Source organism: Canis lupus, chromosome 17 (assembly GCF_003254725.2).
Source record: "Canis lupus dingo isolate Sandy chromosome 17, ASM325472v2, whole genome shotgun sequence".
NCBI lineage: Eukaryota > Metazoa > Chordata > Mammalia > Carnivora > Canidae > Canis > Canis lupus.
The window spans coordinates 9,522,599-9,541,782 of NC_064259.1; the positions used below are offsets into that span (position 1 = coordinate 9,522,599).

The 19,184-nt window shown below is 38.7% G+C and overlaps 1 long non-coding RNA gene across 3 annotated transcripts in view; it reads left to right on the plus strand.

Moving 5' to 3' along the window:
* The window catches only part of LOC112665105 (uncharacterized), a 66,071-nt gene extending 47,226 nt beyond the window's left edge, over positions 1 to 18,845 (plus strand). For all 3 annotated transcript variants that reach the window (XR_004806232.2, XR_004806234.2, XR_003140220.2), the window contains 2 exons: positions 9,538 to 9,654; positions 18,351 to 18,845. This is a non-coding gene — a long non-coding RNA (uncharacterized LOC112665105). The remainder of the gene's footprint in view (positions 1 to 9,537; positions 9,655 to 18,350) is intronic.
* Positions 18,846 to 19,184: the final 339 nt, after the last annotated feature.

A 19,184-nucleotide genomic window follows, 5' to 3' on the forward strand; every position in this document is an offset into this window, starting at 1 on the left:
GTAAGGAGGCCCCTGGGTGGCTCAGTTGGTTAAGCGTTCAACTCTTGGTTTCAGCTCAAATCATGATCTCAGGGTTGTGAGATTGAGCCCCGAGGGTGCTCTGTCTGTGCTTAGCTCGGAGTCTGCAGGAGATTCTCTCCCTTTCTTTCACTCTGCCCCTCCCCTAGCTCACACTCACACTCCTTCTTTAAAAAAAAAAAAAAAAAAAGGAAGTGGGACTTACTTTACTGATTTTTGAATCCCAAAGTTTTGAAACTGATTGAATTCACTAAGTCTAGTTATCTGTACACAACTATATTTGTCTCTAGTTTAATTGTGCACATATAATTGTACATATATAATTACATATAGGTACTAATGTGATCATACTATACACACTGCTATTATTATCACTTTATGTTTGTTCTTTTTTTTTCACTTTGCTTAGACCTCCCCCCTCTACTTTGTTTTCCCGACTCCAAACCTGCCCTTCAGTACAACCAGATAATTAATAATTCATGTCAATAAGCTAATATATATTGTATAAAGTTATTTATATATAACAGAAGATATAAAATTACATATGATTAATAAACATAAACATATCTCTATATTTGTCCATACATTAAAGTGAATAAGAGCATCGTTCTCTGCTTGTCTTTCCTAGTGAGGCCATATTATATGAACTTTCCTGTATTTTGCTTTAATGACTACATGCTATTCAATATCTCTGTGTTGATTGCAGCATGATTTATTTTGACAATCTCCAACTGATGGACTTTCATTGGTTTTCTAATTTTTCCCTCTACAAACCAATGTTTTAATATCGATTCTATCATGTGTACTCTGACATATTTGTGTTTTCATTTTGTGGAATAGATTCCCAAGAGTGAGATTTCAGGGTCAAAGGAAATGTTTAATTTCATGTTTTCATGGACGTTGCTAGACTGTTGTCTAAAAACTCTGTAACAATTCACATTTCTGTCAAAATGTATGAGGGGATCTTTTTGCAGCACTCCTGACACCAGTGTGTCTTGCAGAACTTTAAAATTGTTACCAGTTTTTAAATGTAAAGCATTATGGTATTGTTACTTTGATTTGCCATGTCCCTGGATACTAGTAACTTTAATTATTTTTCATATGTGTATTGGTCATTTGCATACGCTCTCTAGTTATTGGATTTTGCTGAATCCAGAGTCTCTAAATTTTCAAAATGAGACTTATTCTTATAACTGAAAAGTAACTGGACACCTCTAAAGTAGGTCTGAAACAGCATCAGTAGGAAGAAAAGAGAAGATCTACAGATCATGTCTCAAGATGGAAGATGAAAAAAAGTCTTAGCTTTTGTAACACATTTTGTCAGCATACATTTAAATACATTTAAAGAACATACAGAACATGGTGTCTGTTAGACAGGAAAATCAGCCTGTTAGAAGGAAAATTTAGTAGATCCACTGAGGGAGTACCAAGTAGCCATGTAAAATATGAAACATGAGTGCACTATTTTAGTTTTACATTTTAGTTAATTTGTCACAAGAGTGGACCCCAGAAAACTGACATGGAGCTCCTTTTTTTTTAAAAAAAATTTTATTTATTTATTCATGAGAGACACACACACACACACACACACAGTGGCAGAGACACAGGCAGAGAAAGAAGCAGGCCCCATGCAGGGAGCCTGACGTGGGACTTCATCCTGGGTCTCCAGGATCACACCCTGGGCTGAAGGCAGCGCTAAACCACTGAGCCACCACAGGCTGCCCTAGAGCCCCTTTTTCACCTCAAGGGAGCATTTCTAGGATCCACCAACCTCATCATGAGAGCTGTTGAAAACAAGTCAACTTAGGGCTACCCCTTTGAGATCAGAAGACTGATCACAACTCAAGCTTCTGAGTATCCCTGGTCTCAAGAGTACCCTTTTTTTTTTTTTCCATTTGATTGCGGATTCAATACCAAACTGACGTGAAAGCATTCTTGGTCAAGTCCAAATTGTCATTCTCACTAATCCTCTCTCTGGATTAACCTTTGTGGTTTGGCTGGGCTTAGTTACTGGGGTGCAAATTTGTGGTCAGGTTAACCATAAGACAGATATGATAGAACTTGGATTACTTTTATCATCACCATCAAGATGAATCATATCTATTGCTCTTTGTTCAAGAATTGATGAAAAAGCCTGTTTCAAGGGGCACCTGGGTGGCTCAGTCACTTGAGCGTCTGACTTCAGTTCAGGTCATGATCCCAGGGTCCTGGGATAGAGCCCTGCTTCAGGCTCTGGACTCAGCAAGGAGTCTGTTTCTTCTTCTCCTTCTGCCCTTCTCTTCTCTCATGCTCTCTGTCTCTCTCTCAAGTGAATACATAAAATCTTAAACAAAACAAAACAAAGCCTGTCTAGAACATGAATAATATCTTTCACAAACTTCCCTAATCAAGACCACAAGGAGAAAGAGAGCAGAGCTGTATCCCAGTTATTAAACACATGGAGAAAGCGCTCAGGAATGATGGCTAACCTAAGGAAGGGATGAGGAGAAGTCAAGCATGCCATTAAACAAAAGCCTTCTCCTAGCTCAGTGCTCTGTGTATAGTTCCACACCACCACTTGTCTTGTGCAGAGAGTATCCCCCCTCCTTTCTGTGTTGCACTCTGCCATCATGTTCCTTCTCCTCACAGGGATCAAGGTCTAGGAGGGATAATCTGACCAGTAAGGGAACGCTTCATCCAAGTGTCATACTGACAAAGATGGTAACACAAAAGGTCTCTGTGGTAAGTCCTCCCAGAAGAAATGCTTTCACTGAATTTTGAATAATGAGTATATATCAGGCAGTGCAAGTGGGAAGAGAAGACACCTTCCTGGGTGTGCGAGGCTCTGGGTGGGAGGAGCACTGTACTGAAACACAGCCCAGGTTGTGACCTTGGGCAGCTCCCTCCATCTCTGAGGCTTGGTGTCCTCATCTGTTATGTGCATAACATGTATTTTTCTGCCAACCACTTACTGGTTGTCTAATAATCAAATAGGTTACCACGTGTGAAATCACATTTCCAAGTTTAAAGTTCTATCGATGATAGTGATGATGACTTTTATTGAGCTCTGAGTGTGGTTGCATAAAGAGTGAGGAACTAGACTGATTACTTTTTAAAACCATGAGGTTAATGCTGAACGCAGAAAGAAATCCATCTATACAAAGTAAAAATATACTTGCTGCTCTGGAAGGTGGGGAAAATGGATGAGCTTACAAACACATTATAAATACATTAAAAGGGCTTTTATTTATCATTTGAACAAAGCTCATCATGGGCCTCCTCTTCTTTCCTTCACCTGGACAGCCACCTCCTCTCCATCCCCACGTCTGTTTCCTCCTCCCCCATCCTTGCTCCTCGTAGCACATCATACACATGGAGTGCTATGGATGAGGACTTGAACTAACCACTCTGAATGCACTGCATCACCACACTTCACTATAAAATTATGTAGAGGCTATTATTATGCACATATTATAGGTGAGAAAGGAGAAGTTTAGATTTGATCAGTTTACCCAAAGTCCAGGACTTTGGTTCTAGCACCGATGTGCATCCATGTTGCATTATTGGCTTCGGGTCTAGCTTATACACAATATATGTTCAGCTTTAAAATTCTTACATTTTCTGCCCTTCCAAAGGAGCACCAAATCATCTGTATAGCAATGAAGATGTCTACTATTTCCCTTTTTTGGAATTGAACACAGTGCACAGTGGTGATAGTAAGGAAAAGGTGGCATAGGGTTATTAGGTGTAACCTATCATGATACCAATCGTCCCTCCCATTTTCTGATATCAGCAATTGACATTTTCTCATATTGTGCATAGGCACCCTCAATCTCCCATCCTATCAGGTCACTGTTATTTAAACCCTCTTTCAAAGAAATTCTGCTGCTCTCACTTCCTGTTTTATCAACCTAGAAAATCAGCAGGGTATTCAAAGTAATGGTCCTCTTATTTTCTATGGTTGGACTCTGTTCACTTCATAGGGCTTTCTTAACCAAGTACCACAAACTGGGTGACTCAAACCAACAGAAATGTATTCTCCCACAATTCTGGAGATTGCGAGTCCAAAATCAAAGTGTGATCGGGGCTATGCCCTCTCCCCTAGTCTCTTTGTTTCCAGCAACCCTTGGCATTTCTTGTGTCAGAACTGCATACCTACTGTCTCCCTCTCTCCATGGTCATAGGGCTGCCTTCCCCATGTGGCTGTGTCCTCATGCGGTGTCCTCTTTGCATGTATCTCTCACACGGAGTTTCCTCTCATAAGGATACCAATTGGATTGCATTAAGGCTGCACCCTACTCCAGTGTGATCTCATTTTAACTTAATTACACCTACAAAGACACTATTTCCAAATGAGATCACATCCACGGGTACCAGGGGTCAGAACCTCCACATATCATTTGGGGGCCACAATTCAACCCATAATAGGAACACTAAGAAGCTGATGTTTTCCTTCTATCCTTTTATGCAGTTGCAAAAAGAGGGGTTTAGGCCAGATAATCTCTATTTCTTTCTAGTTCTAATAGATCATGACCCTGAAACCTAGGATACTGAAGGTATGTTTGCAGTCTGGAGAGTTTAGTTGAAAGGGAAAAAAAAAAAAAAACTACTACTGCACAGTTATGCCTGCACACACATTCCAGGACTGGCAAAGTACAGTTTGAAGCATGCAGTGTGCTTGCCAGGCCAGAAAAGAGAGATCTTAAAACATCGAGCCCACAATGGACTGTCAGAAGCTTATATACCGCCTTGTCTCTGAGGTCACCTGCTAAAAAGCTTACAGGAATTTTGTTTGCACAAAGATTAATTTAGAGATTAACCAGGTGACTTTGCAAAATCCCCTGAAGGCTTTTCATGAAAGCTCATAAAACATATTTGTGGGTGATTGTTAATGTTTATGAGAGAGAGAGAGAGAGAGAGAGTGTGTGTATGCAACCTCAGGCCCAGCTCTGCAAGAATGGATTTGCATTATCCCTTAGCTTTCTTCTTCCTGAAATTTCATTATCTGAATGACTTTGTATATAGTAAAAAGCAAAATATTTTAGGGGTGCAATCATCTCTTTATTGGATGTCAGATATATGGTGTATTGAACACCTGGCCATAGATAATGAAAGTTTATGATTAATGTTTCCAATGACAATAAGCCAAGGAACAATTGAAAATTGTGAGTGCTCAGAAGACATAGGAAATCCAAAGGTTTACAAAAGGGATTTTTTTTCCAATTATTGCACATTTCTCTTCATGGGGGTGGTCATAGAGGCAAGGGAAAAGAAGCAGAGAGAGGAAGGAGGAGTAAAATAATCTTGTACCCATGAGGATTCAGGGAAGGCCATGGTATTTACAGTGGTTTTCACATGACAAGTGTTTGGATACCTCATCTCATCGAGACTTGTGGGTAAGCCCCTTACTGCTCCCATTTTACAGAAGAAAACATCAAGGCCTCTGAAGTTAAGCCATTGCCTCTGATTACAAGTAGCAGAAAATGGAGCAGGGATTTGGACTAAGATCCACGAGACTCACATTGCCTAGTGGTTTTCTCTGGGCTGTGATATGTGTACACACATGTTTATGAAGAAATCAGGGCACTATTAGTCCTCACCCTCACCCCAGGAAAACTGCTAGGATCACTTCCTAATTTGTTTCTTGCTCCACAGATTCATCTCAGGTTACTGCTTGTGAAACGTTGGAGTATTTCAAAACGCAAGTCCAATAGTGGATAAAGAGCAGCTGGAGAGTGGGTCAGAAAAGAGGTCCTTGACACCTGAACTAGGATTCTCCATAGAAACAGAACCAATAGTGTGTGTGTGTGTGTGTGTGTGTGTACATACACAGTCTGCTTTAATCAGTCTACTGGTTTAACTGTTGAGCTCATCCAAGAATACCCTCATAGAAACACTCAGAGTAATCTGTGACCACCTACTTCGCACCCCAGTCAAGTTGACATAAAATTCACCTCCACGCCACTCTAAGTCCATCTTTTTGAAAAAAAAAACATTTAAATCCATTCCATTTGTAAAATGTATAAATCTTAATCCTACTTGGACCTAAGGGGAAAATAGATATAACTGGAAAACTAAGAAAAAACTTACACCATTTCTGCAACAAAGCTTTTTTTCTTCCCCTTCACATCTAATTAGAGTTCTCTGAAATTCTCTGTAAGCATCGTATCCCACTGTTTCTTCCCACTCATGCGATGTGCGAAGAAAGCCAGAATGCTCATATTCCCTGAACACCCCGTGTAGCCATGCACTCGTTTGCCCCCAAGCCTTTGAGCCTGCTGTGCACCTTGCATCACGTGACCTTTCTTGCTCCCATTCTGCACCTAGCAGAAGCCCGACTTTCAAAGACTAATATATACATCACCTCCTCTGTGAAGTCTTTCCAGTCCCCTCGACCAACAACATTGACCTGTCTCCTTATTTGATCTGAGAATACTGTTCATAGCAGTAGCAAAACGTCTTCTCCTGACTATACTTGTAGGCAGTCTTGCTGTCCACGCTCCACAACCTATCGATCGACAGGAATTCAGAGGACCACTCCAGCTTATTCTACAAGAACCCCTCAGGGCTCTGTCACTCTGTTGCCAACATACTTCTTTTGACTCAAATCTCAGCCCACTCCTGAGTTTTGCTTCTGCTTATACTTTGCTTATTTTATATTGGCACTTGTTCCCACTGATTTTGGCTGCCGAAAATTCCTGAAAGGATCATGAGCACTAGCAGTATATAGCTAATCCACTATTCTGGATTGCTCTGAGGAAGACCCTCCTGGAGGGCCAGATTCCCATCAAGGACCCTCTTCATCCCCATATGTGTGGATTTTATTCACAGAGAATCATTACTCCAGGCTCAGTCTGTGCAATTATTGCTCTCCTGTTGGATGGTGAGCTCTTCTCATGTAGAAATTATATCTTATTCATCTTCGCACCTCTTATGATTTCCTTATGCCTGGAGTATTTTATATGCTTAATAAATAAGTGTGACATGAATTGGTGAATGAAATTAAACACATTCTTATCTTAAGTGTCCACTTTGCTTCTCTAAGCTTCTAAATTCTCGCTCTCCTTTTAAGTGCTAATTCTAGCCTTCTCAGACTAGCCCCAGCTGGAGGTGATTTGTTCCTCACTGGGCTCTTATTTCCCATAGAAACCAGATATTACTCATTTTACTGTGTGTGGTCATATGCTGTGTCTCTCTGCTGAGTGGGGAAGCTCCATGAGCAATCAATGTTTTGCTCTTTTCCAATGTCTGCATGCTGCTTAAGAGAGTACATGTTTTAAATAATAATTTTGTACTGAAAAATTGGTTCCAACGTGCTTTCTTTAACTCACACTCTGTGCTAGATACAGATAAGGTTATCAGCAGATAGCTGTTATCTAAACATTTGTCGCATCTGTGACAAATGTTTATAAGTCTGTTTCGCAGGCATCTGTGAGCATTTCTGAGGGTGGGACAATGGCCAATCATCACTATCCCCCAGGATTTCACATGTGCCTGGAACTGAACAGAGATTAAGTCAACGTTAGATAATGATTGGTATATTATGACAATCTCCAAATTGTCTCTTAATTACTTAACAAAAGGAAAAGGATAATTCATATTTATTGTCTATCTTGTTGAGCGCACGTTGTTTAGTACTTTATATTTCTGCTCTCCTTGAGCTATTTGGGAAGCTACTAATCCCTCCTGGCCTCAGTGTCAGTATCTATAAAGTGGGGCTGATATTAATACTAACTCTATAGATTGTAAGGATTAATTGAGTTGAATAACTTAAGACTACCAAATGGTACACTTTCAAAAGTATTTTGTGAATGATATCTTAATAAACATGTTATTAATTTTTAAAAAGTCTGAGTTTATGTGAAAATAGCCCTTTCATATGAGGGAGGAACTTAGCTTCTTGAATATGATGAAGCTCTACCTTTCAGTCACAAGATGTACATAAGTCTCATAGAAAATCAGCCCAATGGGAAAGAATGAAAGATACTAATATTAGGATTTTATCCCCATAGGATAAGCTTAGGTAGATGATCCTACAATAAAGAAATATGTTTTTTTTAAGATTTTATTTACTTATTTGAGAGAGAGGTATCTCACATCTAATATTTCAGAATACCAAGAAGATAGAGTTAAGTAAATCTCCAAAAAGCATAGTAGAAATAGGAGAAAAAAAAAAAAAAGAGAGAAGGAAATGAGAGGATCAGTATAGGAGTTGAGTATCTGAATTATCTGAGCTCTAGGAAGATAAGCCTTTAGAAAGAAAGGAAAAAATATCAAATATTTCCAGATCATTTCTCAGAAGGAAAACGATGCTGTTTCACATTAGAAATGTATAGATGGTACTTAGTTCAAAATATGAATTTAGGACCATACCAAGGGAATAAAATCATGAAATTGTAGGATAATAGGAACAATGGGGTGGCCCAACAAATTTCCAGGGAGTGGGGGAAAAACTGACTCTAACAAAATAAATAATAAGCATCAGAAATGCAGTGCGCTTCTTATTAGCAACACTGGATAATAATGCCTCTCCAACCTAAATTTCTACATCCCAACTATCTCTTAAGTGTGAGAGGAGAATAAACCCATTTTTAGGTATTTGGAATATCACAAAATTACATGACATGTACTTTTTCTAAAGAAACTTCCAGATGCTATGCCGTAACTAACAGGGAAATAAAACCAAAAAGAGAAAGCTATGAGATCCAGGAAAGAGGGCGTCAAACAAATTAGAAATGAAGAGATTCCACAGGGGAACTGTGAAGGGAGAGCCAAGGATAACAGCTGGTCCACACCAAAGTTGTTCAAAGGCTCTGGGAAACATTTCCAAAGAGGCGACGTAACAGAACACCTAATGTTTTTGGATTTAGGTAGAGAAAATTGTACATACCCAGGGATATGTTGGGGTTGGGGTAGACAGTGAACTACACAATAAGCAAGGAAAATAAATTAGAAAATTATCTCTGAAATAACATTCAAAATTTAACAAAATATTTCACAGAAAATGAATAATAATTGTAATGTACTGTGTGTCTCAGCCATGAATAGCATTTACCTCATCATAATAACCTGGGGACTGACTATTCATCCAACACAAATCACAGCATGATTGTATTTGCAGGATTGGGAAGGGGACGCGAGTTATGCGCTCTATGTAGTGGAGTATCCTCTGGCAGAGTCTGTAGATAATGCCTCAGAATGCGAATCCACAAACAGCAATGTCTTCCTGCTATTGAGAGATGTGGAGAAAAAACTGCCAAGGAATCAACTAAAAGTCAAAGAGGCTGCCTCTGGGGATTGGGAACCTGGTCTGTGCATAGCATGATGGACTGCTGGGTGTTTTAATAAGCAGTAGAACTATTCCCTTTGTGTCTTTTGTTTCTTTGTTTTCTCTTTAAACTGGAATATAATTTGGAAAAAATTTGGATATAATTTGGAGAAAAATAATTTGGAAAAAAAAACTTCATCAAAAATTAAATGCTGTATAAATTAAATATGTATTTTAAAACAGCCCTACTCTTCATTTGCTCCAATTTGTAGATCTACCTGCATGTAGAAGCATGACTACATGACCGTATGTCTGTGACAAATTCAAGCATTCTCTATGGCCCTCCATTACCTATCAGGTTGTCAATGAGAGATCAATGAGAGTGGAAGGTGAGTATTCACCTCTCAGATGGCTTCCTGTTTGCATCGTTCACAGATATGTCACCAGCTCATGACACTGGCACCTTTTCCAGAGATGGGGCAGAGGAGCTACCATAGATCCTTTATAATAATTGGTGGAGAGACAGTGCTCTGAGCTATGAAAGGCCAGCAGCTCTGTGCCAAATTTGCGTCATCTTCAGCAATCCAGTTCCCATTCTGGGTCAAGGGCAGGGTTTATTCTAGAGCCCTAAAAGAAACAAAAAGTACAGACACCTGCAAGGCACACAGGCATTGTGCTATTAGTCACCACTGCATTTCTTTCTTCCACTAAAGAACATTGAAATGTAAATGTCTGTATTTGAAAAACTGGGTTTGGTTTTTAATTCTTCTTCGACTGAAAAGAGCATAGAGTTCCTCCAAACACAAAGGGAAAATTAAAGAACTCTGGGGGAAAATTAGAAATAGCAAATGCAAGATGTGTTTACAATGCCACTTCTGGCAGTTTTCATGAAAGCGGAGAATTCTCTCTCTCCTGTTTTCATCTAAAAGTGCTTTCTCTTTTTATCCAGTGACTGGGATGGGGAGGGGAAATACATACATAAGAGAATAAATTTGGTAAAATAAGAGCCTTTTGTAATATTTTAGGAGAAAAGTAGAAAAGGAAAAAAAAAACCTTCATTCTCAAACCTTTTGCTGAGCTGTGAAAACAAAATATCGATGCTGGAAATTCTCAGCATCAAGTGTGAATGCTTTAGGTGGCTATTTGGGTTTTCATTTGGGGAGTAGAAATGGTCAGTCAAGAGCCACAGATTTCCTTTCAACTAATGGTGAGAGTACATGCTGCTCTGAAAACGGTAAGCCCATTGGGGGTTTTAGGACAATCAAGAAAGAAAATTGCTATCATAGTACCATTTAAGTAAGTAAAACTGTTGCATTTCAATAGGAGAGATAATATTTCCTGCAATAAAAATAATAAAATAATAAGACTTTAGTAAATGGTGACCAATTGCCTTTAAAATCAGAATGTTAATATGATTATTGGATATACGTATTTAAATGTAAGAGCATGGTTTGATATTTTTATTTTTTTACTTACAAAGGGATGGAAACTAATGCTTATTAAAGGTATATACATATATGCTCTATGTATATAGAAATGTTTATACACACAAATGTGTATATATATAATATCATATGGGAGAGAAGAGGAAAGCTATGTTTATTGAAATGTTACTATAAGTCTTATTTTATATTTCTTTTATTTATTGTACATAATACAATACTCACATGAGAGAGATATTATGATTTTTGGTTTACACATGTAGATTTGAAGCATAAAAATATGGGGGCACCTGGGTGGCTCAGTCTGTTAAATGGCGGACTCTTGATTTTGGCTCAGGTCATGATCTCGGGAATATATGATCGAGCCCCACACTGGTATGTAGTGGGGAGTGAGGGGATCAGCTTCAGATCCTTTCTCTCTCCCTCTCCCTCTGCCTCTCTCCTCACTCATGCTTTCTCTCTAAATAAATAATAAAATATTTTATAAAAATATGTGAAATGACACAGTCGTAAAACTAATGTGCTTTGGAACCAAAATACAAGCCCAGGCATATCTCTCTCTGAACTCAACAAGCTCTGCTGCAGCTGGCACCTTCTGCTGTGGGACCAAGGGGAGACAGTGTATGATACAGAAGCAGACAACCCTTGAATTTTAGGAACATGTAGATCTAGGTTAGTGAGGCTATCACAAAGCCACAACTAAGAGTGATCTATATGACAATTAAAACTACAATTCTTTATTTGCAGATCGTACATCAAAAAATCACTGGTCACTTAATTTTTTTCAATTACCTAAGAATGCATAAACAGGACAGATAAGGTAGTGAATGCAGTTATGCATTTAGATTTAACAAGTATTCAGCTGAGTGTCTGTCTATGTTCCCGAGACCATGCAAGGCACTTTCATATTCATTGTTTTTATTTACATGCTCTATAAAAATATTGTCCTCACTAATGTGTTCCACAGGGAGGCACATTTGATATCAAGCATACAGTGAATTTGTGTGGCACCACGCAAGATTTTGGAATAAAAGACTTGGATTTCAATACTGGTACTGCCTTTTATTAGCTTATGAGGCCTTGGACAAGTTCATTTCTTCAAGCAGAAAGCATTAGACCATGATTGGGACTACAGAGAGGTTCATGCACTGTTTTCTGTTATGTCTTGGTCAATTAGTTCTTCATGGGCACCCAGCTCATAAGATACACTCCCTGTTTTTTCAGATGGTTAATCCTATTTTTGCATTTTAACCCTTTGCAAAAACTCAGTTCAAACAAGAAGCATGCAATTTGTACTCCATTTTACAGCCTCATTGGCCATATTTTCTCTTGACTCTTCTTTTATCCTCTGATTTTCACACTTCCTCCCCCCCCCCCCCCATATCCTTCCATACTCTTGCTTTTGGTCACTAACACATTCTGCATTTTAACACCAAAAAAAAGTTACTTCCCTTTGCTTGCCTATCGGTAGAATTTGGTTTCTTATCTCCCAAAAGGAGAAAAAGTAGATAATGGGGAAACAGATTTCCAGTTATTTTTAATTTATATAGCACTTGCAAATTTTGAGAAACATAAAAACGATAAAGGCTCAACTGACCACAGAAATGATGTCATAACAATATTCGTTTCCCACTGGAGAGGATAAAGGGGAAACTCTCTATAGGCTCCTAATTAGGAAAGGTTGATATCTTCTCAATAGTAAATCAGTGCTTTTTAATGAGACCATGGATCTAATAATGTTCTATACAATGTAGAGTTATAGTTATAGAGGAACTGTCCAACCTATGATTATGTTTAGTATATGTTAAAGCACTTTAAAAAATAGCTAAACATATAGTCACTGAGTAATCCCCCACTATGTGCCATATATTTGCACTTGTGTATGTGTGGTTCCCATTTAGTCCTCCAGAAGCTCTTTTATTCTTCGCTTTACAAATGAGGAAACCAAAGCTTGATGCTTTGTTAAATCGTATACACCCAGCATCTTAGGTTAGCCTCTGTGGAATCTCCCTGAGATGGAGATCTTTGTGCAGGGACTTCTTTGGAGTGTCTTCTCAGGAAGTACACAGGGAGGAAGGAAGAAAGTAGGACTGGGCAGAGGAAAAAGTTGACCCACAAGGGTTCCAAGTGAGGCTTCCACTGTTCCTAGGGGGAGATCTGGAGCTAGGATGGCCCTTCCATGATGTCCCAAATTGAGATGAAAGTGCTGGACCTAAGTCAACACACATCAGCTTGCCACTGGCCATGGGCCACCCTATAGAGAAGACATAGCCTTGTGGGCACAGAATCTGAGTGACTGAGAGCATGGCCCAGATATGCCTAGTAACTAAAAATGTGTGCATCAGCCTGAAGAGGAGGTCAGGGGAGAGGTTCTGTGTCTACCGTATCTGTCAAGTATGAGAGTAAGGACTGGACTCCAAGTTCAAATATGTTTTCACTGTTATAGACTGGAAAACCTCATCTTAAGATCTTTGTTACTCCTCATGCAACAATACCATGTTTTATATCATGATTATCCTGGCTGCACTTCTGAGCAGACCATGGGTTTATTTTGTCCCACTGTCCACTCAGCTCCAGGTGGAATCCAGTCAGTGTTGAAGGGGATACAACCACTCCCTTTTTATAAGAGTCTCATAAACTTTGGGGATGTTCAGTTTAATAAGGTGATACACATATTCAAAATATCTTTCAGGCCACTTTTGTTTGACTTGAAGGGAATATTTGGAAGAGCCCGTAATGAAGTGATTCTCAAGAAAAAAATATGACTTTGGAATCATAGAGAGGTTGTTCTTCTAAGCTTCAAGTTCTGGTTCTTTCTTATCTCTTATATTCTCTGCTTATTGTCCTCTTGGTACTTCTGGGTGGCTTCGTCAGTTAAGTGTCCAACTCTTGATTTCAGCTCAGATCATGATCTCAGAGTCATGAGATTGAACCCTGTGTCAGGCTCCTGCTGAATGTGGAGCCTGCTTAAGATTCTCTGTCTCCCTCATCCTCTGTCCCTCTCCAACCCTGACTCACATATGCTCTCTCTCTCAAAAAAAAAAAAAAAAAAAAAAGATAAAGAAAAAAGAAAGATAGGAAAGAAATCTACTCATTGTCCTCTTTAGGCATCAGATATTGAACCATTCAATGGATTAGATGGAAAGTATAACTGACCAACCAGTGGCTGAGACACATCATCAAAGTTACCTTTTAAAAACTACAAATTTATCCATTCCACAATTGAGGATTTTGATTCAGTAGCTCTTCTGGAGACTAAGAATCCATAGTTTAACTTTTTTTCCCAGGTGAACCTCAGAGAGCTAACTTAGCTCAGGTGTCAGGGCCAGGTGTCCAGAACTGCTGGGCTAGTTAATCAGTAAAATCCTTTTTGTTATACAATATGGACTCCTAACGAGCAGGAAACACTCATCTACATTTAATTTTCCCCCTCTGATGTCTAGAATAGGGTTTATCATACAAATCCTACCCAATGAATATCTTTGAATGAGAAAAATAAACTCAACAAATTTGTGTCAATCTAATCAAAATTCAGGACACTGCTCTGTTTGAGAAGAAAGTACAATAGGTATAGAAACAGAAGCATACATCACCATTCAGAAAATCAGTAAAATATCATTTCAACACAAATGGATAGTACGTAATGATATTTCCTATTTAATCAATTGGCATGGTGCAATATAATAACAGATATTCTGATATTAAGTGATTCTCACATTGCCAGGAAAAATCTTTAGTTTCCCATAACTTCAATTCCTGTAAAATCTATCAATTCCTGTAGGCTTTCTAGTATTTCATTAGAATGTTTATGTTTACATTCATAGTAGAGAGTTATAGGTCGATTTTCTTACCTTAAATCCTGCATTTTTTCACTACACCCTGATTTAATTACGCGAAACGCAATAAAACAGAAAACCAGGTAATACAAACTAACATTTATGTTACCACATCCATTTTAAAATAAGACATTAAATAAACTTACAGAAACAACACACAAGCTGAAAAGAGAAAACAAGATCACGAAAAGGAGGAAATATGTTTGCCAATATGATGTGTCAAGAAATACATTATGAGGGTTGCCTAGGTGGCTCAGTCAGTTAAGCAATCGACTCTTGGTTTTGGCTCAGGTCATGATCTCAGGGTCCTGAGATTAAGCTCTGTATCAGGCTCCACGCTTAGTGGGGGGTTTGCTTCAAGATTCCCTCTGCCCTTCCCTGCCCCCCCTTTCTTTCTCTCTCTCAAATAAATACATAAATCTTTTTGAAAAAGGATATTCATTATGACCAAGGAGGTACTTAAACGTAATCTTCATGCCTTTAGCGTAGAGAAGGTCTATTGTTCATTAAGAAGCTCTTAGTAGAATGATTGAAATGGAGAAGCTTCTCAGAGGTAGAGGTTTTGTCATTATTGATATTATTATTTTCAAAATATCCTTGACTAAATTTTGAACAAATTTTTTCCCTTCATGTGTTGTTTTACACAGAGGATGAAAACATATGTGAACAACCAAGTCTTCTCACAGATTTGCACAGTAAATGAAGAACCCGAATTCATATACACACATTTTTTTCAAATGTATCTCTCGATAAAAGTGAAGAGTCACACATATTTAAGCGTCACCCGGAAAAAGTTCTAAAAGACCCATTGCTATTTTAATCTGGATGCCAACTTCCTGGTGCCTTGGCAAATTAAAATTAGCAAGCAAAATCCTGAGAAATAAAAGACCAGAGGATAACCCAGCATGGGAGGGATGAATCAGAGTGTTCCTCTGTGAGCAAAACTGAAAGCATTAAAAAATGTCAGTGGTCTTATAAAAACACGATCTTTTCCCCAGTGTATGCCGCCTGGGCTGGGGAGACAGAATGCCTATGATCAGTATTGGATGACCATTAGTTACACACAGAAACAAGATCCTTGATGAAAATGAAGAGCCAGATAAATAATGTAACATTAAAATTATGTCATCCTTCATTTACAAGAGCCTATGAACTGCTCATATCTTAGAGGACTCAGCATGCCCCCAAAGGCTGAGACTTTAACTGGTCTCCTGTGTGATTTTAGTCACCCACAAAGATGACAACAAAAACTATAGTTGCGGGATCCCTGGGTGGCGCAGCGGTTTGGCGCCTGCCTTTGGCCCAGGGCGCGATCCTGGAGACCCAGGATCGAATCCCACGTCAGGCTCCCGGTGCATGGAGCCTGCTTCTCCCTCTGCCTGTGTCTCTGCCTCCCTCTCTCTCTCTCTCTCTCTCTCTCTCTCTCTGTGACTATCATAAATAAATAAAAAAATTAAAAAAAAAATATAGTTGCTCAGATGACTTTGGGAATGCTTTCTACTTCTCAACACGTTCTCATTGAGCTTTCATTTTCTCCAGAATTTCTATATCATGAATAACACTTGGGTAGGTGGTATCTCATTGTGGTTTTGATTTGTATTTTCCTGATGGCAAGTGATGCGGAGCATTTCCTCATGTGCTTGTTGGCCATGTCTGTGTCTTCCTCTGTGAGATTTCTGTTCAACCACAATGGCAACCATCACTTACCATCAGGGAAATACAAATCAAAACCACAATGAGATACCACCTCACACCAGTGAGAATGGGGAAAATTAGCAAAGCAGGAAAACACAAACGTTGGAGAGGATGTGGAGAAAGGGGAACCCTCCTGCATTGTTGGTGGGAATGTGAACTGGTGCAGCCACTCTGGAAAACTGTGTGGAGGTTCCTCAGAGTTAAAAATGGATCTGCCCTACGACCCAGCAATTGCACTGCTGGGGATTTACCCCAAAGATACAGATGCAGTGAAATGCCGGGACACCTGCACTCTGATGTTTATAGCAGCAATGTCCACAATAGCCAAACTGTGGAAGGAGCCTTGGTGTCCATCAAAAGATGATCCTTTAAGGTCAAGTTGTGCTAAAACCTTTTTCTTCATCTCTTGTCACTTTGCCATACCCTTGGCATACCAAACTTTACACACCATCCTATTTCATGTATCCACTCTTATACTCATGATCCTTCCTCACTTTAAATAACTTAGCCACTGACTCCTTCTTATGGTTAAGTCTCGTTCAACTGCCTGCCTGCCTTCTTACCTTCCTTCCCTATCTCCTTCTTCCTTTTATTTCTCCCTCCTCGCCAGCCTTCCTTCCTTTTTTCCCCATTTTGTTGTGTGAATAAATGATGTTTGAATGTATTATGTAATATATCAAAGAGCTGTTAGGAACTTGGCAATGAAGAATAAGACACAATCTTTATCCTGGAGAAGCTCTATTTAGTGGGGTAGATGGACTTTACACAGATAATTTCAAGAAGATGTGATAAGGGCCATAGTGAGGTGAATACAAAGCACTTCACATAAATTGTTTACTTCCTTATCTAGGCATCTTTAAAAAAAGAAGAAAACAATCTCAGTTGAGTGTGGGGTCTAAAAATATGTTTACCCTAGTTTCAGGGGGAAGTAAGAAGGGAGAATGTACAGAGATGACAGGTGTTTGGGGAGACTGTGAAGCAAAATGCCAGTTAAGAGCAGAGAGTTGAAGTTAAGGGGGACGATGGCATAACTCATGATGACCAGAAGCTGCGGGCATTTGTGTTCAACCAACCAGCACACCCATAACCACCTTGTATGGGCTGGGTTAGAGTTGTGATGAACATGAGGCCAGTGAAGTCACTGTTCTTTACAATTTCCCTGATGTTTCCCACTCATGATTTTGAGGATTTCTCCATGCTTAAACAGGGCCTTAGAGGAAGAGGGAGAAAGAGAGAGAGAGAGAGAGAGAGAGAGGGAGGGAGGGAGATTGAGCATAGAGCACAATAATTAATTGAGGGGAAATAGAAACTTTGTAGAAACTTTGCAAATAATGTACAATATTTTCCATCAATCTTAAAAAATTTTTCCCATTGCATTTACTCTACACCCACGTCAAGAAAGTAAACCTAAAGGCATGAGTCTCAGTAGCCTGAGGCAGAATAATAAATATTATTCCTTTGGGTATTACTTTTTTTTTTTTCAATTTTACTTCCAATTTTTATTCGTTCACTGGCTTTTTTGCTCTTAGAGCAACCTCCATTTCATTTGGATCCTTGTTCTGTTTGTTATTTTATAATGGCATGTAGTTTTAAGTGTTTATCAAAGTTTTAAAAAACACATAGATTAGTGTAATTCTATTGAGAAATGTTGGCATTTCTCTATAAAATTAGTGAACTCCTTTTAATGATTTGTCTTCCAAAATTGCCTTGGGAGGAAAGGAGAGCAATTCCTATTTTTCCTTGCATCGTTATAATTTAAAATCAGCCCAGTGTTTGTGTGATCAACTTTGTAATCATCTGTCACTCCTGGCAGAAAAGAAAATTAAAGGAACCAATTTATTACAAAGAACAAAAAATGATATTTTTCTTCCCTCCACAGAAATAATGTTCTAGAGTTGCTTTAATATCATTTTCATATTTTTGCTGCAACAACAGGCATATATTTTCAGGGTGGAACTTTATCTCTTCACAACATCTGCAATGAAAATTCAATTTCTCAGAATCAGATGCTTTATATATTCCCTAATTCACTGTTCTGTGCTTTGTGGGTATGACTGTTTTTTTAAATCTTCAACTTGAATGGATGATCATCCTCTCCCTCTTTTTCTGCAGGTCACTATCTTCCTTGGGAAGAGCTGAATATGCATCTCCTCATGTTTTAGCACCACGGGAAGGTCAGAGGATGAGAGAAGATTGCTCCATCTCATGAATTTATGGACATATTCTCCACACAAAAATTAAGCCTGCAGTTAAAGCTTTAAATAGATAACTTCAGTAAACCTCTCTCTATTATCAAGAATAAACTGTTAATGGATGGTAGAAAGTAAAGATTTGGCCTGCGTGTATGGCTCTGGCAGTAATTAACTGCTTACTTACACTGATATATATTCAGTGCTTGAGATAATTGGAAAGATACAGAACACTTCTCTCTGGTCTCCCTCGATAAACATCCCTCCACAGCTGCTGAAGGACAAATATAAATGTCTGTTTCTTTTAGCCACAATCCAAATGAAGAGAAATATGTTTATGAACATAGCTTCATGGACAGGTGAATGAAGGTCCAATCCAGCCTTAAAGATTATATCTCTTCACATCACCTTTCTTGAATTTACCAAAAGTTATTTACAGATTTTGGTATCAAAGACTATATTATTATTATTATTATTTTTAATTTCAGTGAGTCTCTGGTTTAATAGTGTCAGTTCTTGCCAAATTAAACTATTGCTTAAATAAAATTCTAACCTAAATCCCAACAAAGTTTCGTTTTGTTCCCCCCCCCCACAGAATGTGTCTCCTGACCCTAAGATATATATGGATATATAAGCATTCAAGATGAGTCAAAAATTCTTGGAAGGAAAACAATGAGGGAGAACTTTTTCTATTGTAAAGAATTCATAGCAATCACGCTTAAACTAGTGCAGCAGGCAGTGGACATGGTGGTGTCCA